Consider the following 7,032-nt stretch of genomic DNA (forward strand, 5'->3'; position numbering starts at 1 on the left):
GCCAAAGACTTAGTGTGAAGCCAGGGGTTTCGATAAAGTGAAACTATGAATGAATTTGGTGACAGCTGTGAACTCTTAATGCTCCTTTATATTGGGTTCAGAATGAGGCAACTGAGACTTCTTTAAGCAACCAGATTTGACACAGTATCCTGCTGTAGAAATTGGACTTTTTAGAAGTTAGTCCATTGCATATACACCAAAGTAGAAAGAGGACTGCAACTTTTCACACATTTCCCCTTTTAACTTTTTTTATGCGCTAGTTTTGAAACTCAAATGCGACACCCTGCTAAGATATCTTACAGCCCTTTCTCTGTTTTGCCATGACATGAAGAGTCTCAAAAGTTGATTTTAAAAAAATCACTGTTATTAATCTACTGAAAGAGCTCCCCTACAACTTTGCTGGGTTGTTTTTTGCCTTTGTTCATGTTTACAGCCATATAAGCTACGGTTGCCAGATACTTTCACAAAAATTCCTGACCATGGCGGTGGAAAAAATTGGTCGAGCAAAAAAAAAAGATCACAGTGCCTTTAAATTCCCATGCTCCCTGCTCCCCCCACCAGATGTGGCAGGAGAGAAATGTTCCTGCCGGCCTTCCATCCAAGAAAAACAGAAAATATATATATATATATATATATATATATATATATATATATATATATATATATATATATATATATATATATATATATATATTTTACTGGACAGAAGATGCAATTACCGGACTGCCCAGGTGAAAACCAGACACCTGGCAACCCTAAAAAGCCCTTCCCTAAGATGACACTATTCTATTTAACTTCTAGTCAAGTGGTTAACATAGACATACTGCTCCCAACATAGTGTTTACTTCTGTACTACCTGAATGCTGTTACCAGTTAATTATATAAGGGACAGAATGGAGACCAGGATCTACTCCAGGTAACCTGAAGAGCACCACTCTGGAAATAGGATGGAATACATCTGCAAAGAGAAAGAAAACTTTATTAGGCTTTTATATATTCATTTAATGCTGACAATCTTTGATCCCGAGTTGTGTTCCAGCCTCGCTGCACCCTACCTTTGGACACTGTTTTGTCCCCTCTCCTCAGCAGGGGATCCTTAAGTGGCCTAGAGTTGCTGTAATAGCACCCATACACTCCACACTCCTCTCCCAGCTGCTAACATAGACGGGGGTTGGCTGAGAGACAGGGTGGCCAAGACTCTGCTCTTCCATAGTGATTTCACAGAAGCTGTGGTGAAATCCTGGAGGCTGCTCTAATCTGCACTGAGGAGTCAGCCCATAGCAGATTAGATAGGGAATTGGGGATAGCACAAAAGATCACCTTTGTTTCCAACTCTTCAAGAGCACCACATGCTTCTTGGCTGATGCAGAGTCTCCAGCCCAAGAGTTTGATACAAAATAGATAGCACCGGTCTTGAAGTGCTTAAAGTCCTTGCTCATCCCCATTCCCCAAAGAAGAGTTCTCTTGGGAGACTTCCTTACATAACATTTCTCAGAGTTTTTCTTTTGGTTTGTTTTATAACTTTGCTATGGTAGAGTGGGTTTGTTTTTTCTGTGTGTGTTTGTGCGCGTGCGCGTGTGCTTTTATTGGGTTGCATTGTGTGAGGTGCCTTGGGATACCTGCATCCTGTACATTGTATAGCATTGTGTTGAATAGGAGGCAGAAAATGTAAAGTAGGTCTCCTCCTACCCTAATATGCCTTTTCTTTTGCAAGTTTTCCTGGAAGTTGTATGTGAGGAGGGAAGGGGAGTGGTAGATTGTGGCTCGGTTGAGACTGCAGGACAGTGAATGTGCTGCTGTCTTACATGTGCCTCTTTTCAAATAAGGGATACACTTTTCAAAAGTGCTTATGTCACAGTTTTAAAAATTGTGATAGACAGCAGTCATTTTTTTAAATGGAACTTTCCTGTTGAGAGCTTCAGATTAACATTAACATGCTGCAAGGTAACACTGTGCTTGTGACCACCCATGCCATCCACAGAACCATTTCTCCACTCCCAGACCTTCCCTTCCTGGAGAGGTTGCAGAATAGCACAGCCAAAAAATCAAACTCAACTTCTCCCAAAACCAAGCTGTGATAAAGTGTCTCTCTAGGCAGCACAGTCCCTCACAGCAGGGCTTGGTGTAGCTGGGTCTGTGCTCCTCATGCTGACAGCAGTCCTGATAGTCTACTTTTGTGACTCAACCTTCTGGCTGGGTCACATATGGTCCCGCTCCTTCTGGGGCTGGCAGAGTGCTGGAGATCTATAGTTCAGCAGCTTCCTCACCAGATCTTCCATCTGACTCCAGTCTTAACAGCCCTTTCCAGATCTTACCCCTGAGGCTTTTGTGCCATCTTTGTCAATGGGCTGGTAAGAAACCCAGGCCTTCTCACTGCTCTGGGTTCCAGCCCAGCCTAGGGTTGCCAGCTTTCCCAATTGGGCAGACTGGACACCTTTGCTGCAACCCCAGGAACCCTGTAATAAACAGCTATGGTCTGCTCAGACCCACCATTTCTTCCATGGGCTGCCTCCTACTATGGCTTCCCTCTAGGCCTTTCCACCCAGGGGCATTTGGCAAATGCCAAAAGAAAAAGCTCCATGTAAAAGCACTTGTAAAAATCCCACACCAGGCCCAGGGAGGCTTTGGTGTTAGCAGTCATGGGTTAGCCCCAGGTCCCAGCCAGTCTTTCTTTCAGGAAGCTCCAGGACAGGCCCTAATGCTACCCAGGCCTTCTTTTAAGGAGCCAGCCCAATGGTTCTTTCCTCCTCATGAACCCTGTGCTGAGCTGGTCTTTTCCTCTTTTGTCCTTCCCTCTGGACTTGACCTCTCCAGGTGACGTGGGGCAACCCTGAGCCCAGATACTCGTAATAATGCCTTCCTGCTGAGTGCAGTGCTTCGACACCCGCCTCCCCCAAATCACATGGGCATTTTGCACAAATCATTGTATTCTGAGATTTTAGTCCAATCCCAAATACCATGAAAATAATCTGAACATTTTAGTGAAAACCTAGAGGGACAAAAAAAAGTTCACAGCCAGACACAGAAAGTTTGCTTTGTATTTATGTTCTAAGGGTGGGCTAAGTTTGAGGCAGTTCTTATTTTATCCAGACATCACACCTAATAAGATATCACTTCTTTCAAGTTAAAAACCAAACTATAGGCCTGTCTTGGCTGCTGAATTTCAGTACTCTAGAGAGTCTAGAAACCTGCTGTCCATTACTAGACATTGTCTTTTACTCTCTGAAGCAGCAGGTGTTGAGAGTGCTACAGAGGAACCATACTCTGTCCCTAAAGGTAAAGAAAAGCCTCATGTCATTCAGCAGCCAGCAGCTAACTTTGAATCATAAAGGGCATGATCCTGTGAAGTACCACATGCCCTGTGCAAAGTCCTCTACACTCTCCCCACCCATTCACTTTGGAAATCAAGGATGCTCCCAAGCTCTCTGCAGAGGCTCACTACTCTGCAGATTTATAAGATTCATCAAACTGTCCTCCATGTGTGCGCAGAAGAAAACAGAGTGGAGGCAAAAGGAGTTCACTGGCAAAACTACCATGGAGATGACAAAGCATTTTGAAGTGGAATAATATATTGCTAATCTGATGTTTAATTTCTTTGCAGAAATATTCAAGTATTGAAAATGAAGCTAGTGGTCTAATCCAACTAAGCCCCAAGGCCTTTAAAGCTGCTGTCATGCTCTGAAGAGATTTCTAACTCTTCCTACATTGTTTGGTTAGATGGAGTGCCTTATAACTTCCTCATTAACATCAAGAGATGTGATTATACAGTGGTGTTACCATGGGCTTCAAAGCTCTGAAGCCTAAATATAATCTCACAGTGCCTTGTTGGAACACAAAGCACATCCTCTAATGCATTTTTTTTGTTTGCATAAAATGCAGTACAATAATGGCTCACTTGACCTTTGCTCCCTATTTAGCTCATTTTAACATTGTCTGCAGAGCACAGGGTTTGCATTTTGCAGGGCACAGGTGCTAGGTTCCACACTGGACACTGAGCCTCAGTCCTTACAATTTAGTGCAGCACTTTTTTCCCCCTGTACCAGCTGCACTCAGGGGACTGCTTTTGTGGACCACCAGGAATTTCCTGTGATAGAATATCAGAAACCTACTGGTGACTAGTAGGAGGTGACTTCACAGGGCAAAAGTTCCCCATCTACAATAAACATTCTCAGTGTTGCTGTGTAGATTTCCTACACCAATAAGCAACTTGTCATCTTGACACAGAAGGGCTCAGGAAAGGAACTATAGCCATTTATAAGAATGTAATCACCCTTAAAAGTGAAGTTGTCTCAGCTGCACTTATATTAATAATCTCCACAAGAAACAGAAGAATTCACATGCCAACTATGACATTGATACAATCAAAGGGAGAACATTTTACACTGCAGAATGAAACAGACCCTGTGCTTACTGGGAGCTATGTGCACTACAGAAAACATTCAGCGTTATTAGGTTGTCACCCATTTTGCCTAGGTCATGTACTGGGGTCCTAGCTACTCTGGAGAATAGCTCTGCTGCATCGGACCCCTATTCCCAACTCTCATTTGAACACCCTGCCACCTCTCTGCTGCTCAGGTTACTTTCTCCTTTTGAGACTCAGTAGCTCCCTCTTCACAGTGTGGCTCTCAGACTAGGTCCCTGTGGGCATGGCTACACTAGGAAATTATTTCAAAATTACTTATTTTGAAAAGCCTCAAAATTGGCCTAAGGAAGGCTCCCTTAATGTGGATGTGCTACCTCAACTTAAGCCCCAGGAAGCACTGGGGAGAAATTACTTTGAATGACTCTGGAGAGTAGTTATTTCAAAATAGCAGCAGTGGAGTGTCTACACTAAGACTATTTCAGAATAACTATTTTGAAGTAAGGGTTGTTCTTCATGGAAAGCAGTAGTTATTATTTCAAAATAACTAGCCCCTTATTTTGAAATAACAGGCTTGGCAGTATGGACACTCCAATTGTTATTATTTAGAAATAACTCCCTAGTGTAGACCAGGGTGAAGTGTTTTCCCTCTCCAGGGGTATCAAAGATCTGACATCCCATGCATCTTCAAATCCACTGCCTTGACTGCACCATGTTCCTAGTGTCTAAGAGAGAAACCCAGGCCTGCCCTCTATTTCAGTTCCAGATCATGAACCCTCTATCAGCAGACAAGGTCTGCAACATCCCACCTTGCTATAGTTTCCCTGAGCTTTCTTCTACTCCACCTCTTGCAGGATTCTGCTCCACCACCCTTCTGAATCAACTCTTCCTTCAGGGTCTGGATCCCAAGGGTTTCCTCCTTTCACTCAAGTGATTTCAGGCTTCCTCACTGCAAACTTCCTCTACTGCCAGCTGCCTTGCCTGGCCTATCAAGCTCATTAATCCTTTCAGTGATAGAAATGTAGCCTTGTTAGTCTGGTCTAGCTGAAACAAAAAACAGGACTATGTAGCACTTTAAAGACTAACAAGATGGTTTATAAGGTGATGAGCTTTCGTGGGCCAGACCCACTTCCTCAGATCAAATAGTGGAAGAAAATTGGAATATATGGTCATGCCAATTTTCTTCCACTATTTGATCTGAGGAAGAGGGTCTGGCCCACGAAAGCTCATAAACCATCTTGTTAGTCTTTAAAGTGCTACATAGTCCTGTTTTTTGTTTCAGCTAATCCTTTCAGGTGAGGGGTGGTGTGAACAGCCATCACAAGGGCATCTAAAGTAACAGAGGACACCCAATGTGTTGAGGTAATATGCAACTGGGCAGAGTGTTGTAGAGTTTGCAGACTGAAGTAGCTTTGGGCAAAAGGAACGTTAATTTTCCATGGAAAAGATGTCTATTCTGATGGAAACTAGTCATGGCTGAGCCTAAAGAGATAAATCAGAAGAATGTGCTATGATTTTCCCCAGCTAACAAAAGGCAAAACTGTCATGCCCCATTTTCAGAATCAGAAAGTTATTGGACAGCAAAATAAACTTCTGGACCCAGAATCTTCACTATGTGTATGCTTTGATTGGTATAATCCAGGATGGGGACAAAGATTGTTTTACGGTATCTTTGAGCACCTCAGAAATCCAGAACTAACCATTGCTCCCCAAGCGAAATGTAGAGCTGAACATTACTTTTGCACGAGCTGAAGAATCCCCATTCAGAGGGACTCTCATTTAGGCCATCTTTCCCAGCCCCCTTTGTGCTGCTGGACAGGGCTCAGAATCCATCCTATTATTTTTCCATCCTGAAAATGCATTGTCATTCTCTAACTGAGACATCATTCCAGCTTGTCACCCAAACCCAGTGCACACAGAGCTCCACACACATGCATTCTGACACCATGGCTACTAGCCATAGGCTACGTCTACATTGGCAAAATTTTGCGCAAATACCCTTTAACGCAAGAGTTTTTGCACTAGAGTATTTGCACAAGATAGCGTCTACACTGGCATGTGCTTTTGCGCAAGAGATGTGCTTTTGCGCAAAAGCATCCATGCCAGTGTAGATGCTCTCTTGCACAAGAAAGCTCCGATGGCCATTGTAACCATCGGGCTTTCTTGCGCAAGAAATTCATGTTGCCTGTCTACACTGGCCTCTTGCGCAAGAACACTTGTGCAAGAGGGCTTATTCCTGAGCAGGAGCATCATAGTTCTTGCACAAGAAGCACTGATTTCTTACATTAGAACGTCAGTGTTCTTGTGCAAGAACTCACAGCCAGTGTAGACAGGCAGCGAGTTTTTGCGCAAAAGTGGCCGCTTTTGCGCAAAATCTTGCCAATGTAGACGTAGCCCTAGGACTTGGGGGGACAGGGCAAGGGAAGAGAAGAGGAAACTTGTAGGAACACACAGCAGCATTAGGAATAAGCAACGCTACACTCATTTGCCATAAGCAAAGTGTTACCATATTTCATTCTCAGTTATGTTTTCATCTTCTTGTCAATGACCAACCTACTCAGACCTCTCTATTTTTGTGCTTAGGTCTGTGATCCTGTAGAAACAGCACAGTTTAGGACTCAAGTCTCATAGCTATGCTCAGAGTGCCTTGGAATACATAGAGCTTTTGGACA

This window comes from Pelodiscus sinensis, chromosome 2 (assembly GCF_049634645.1).
Source record: "Pelodiscus sinensis isolate JC-2024 chromosome 2, ASM4963464v1, whole genome shotgun sequence".
NCBI lineage: Eukaryota > Metazoa > Chordata > Testudines > Trionychidae > Pelodiscus > Pelodiscus sinensis.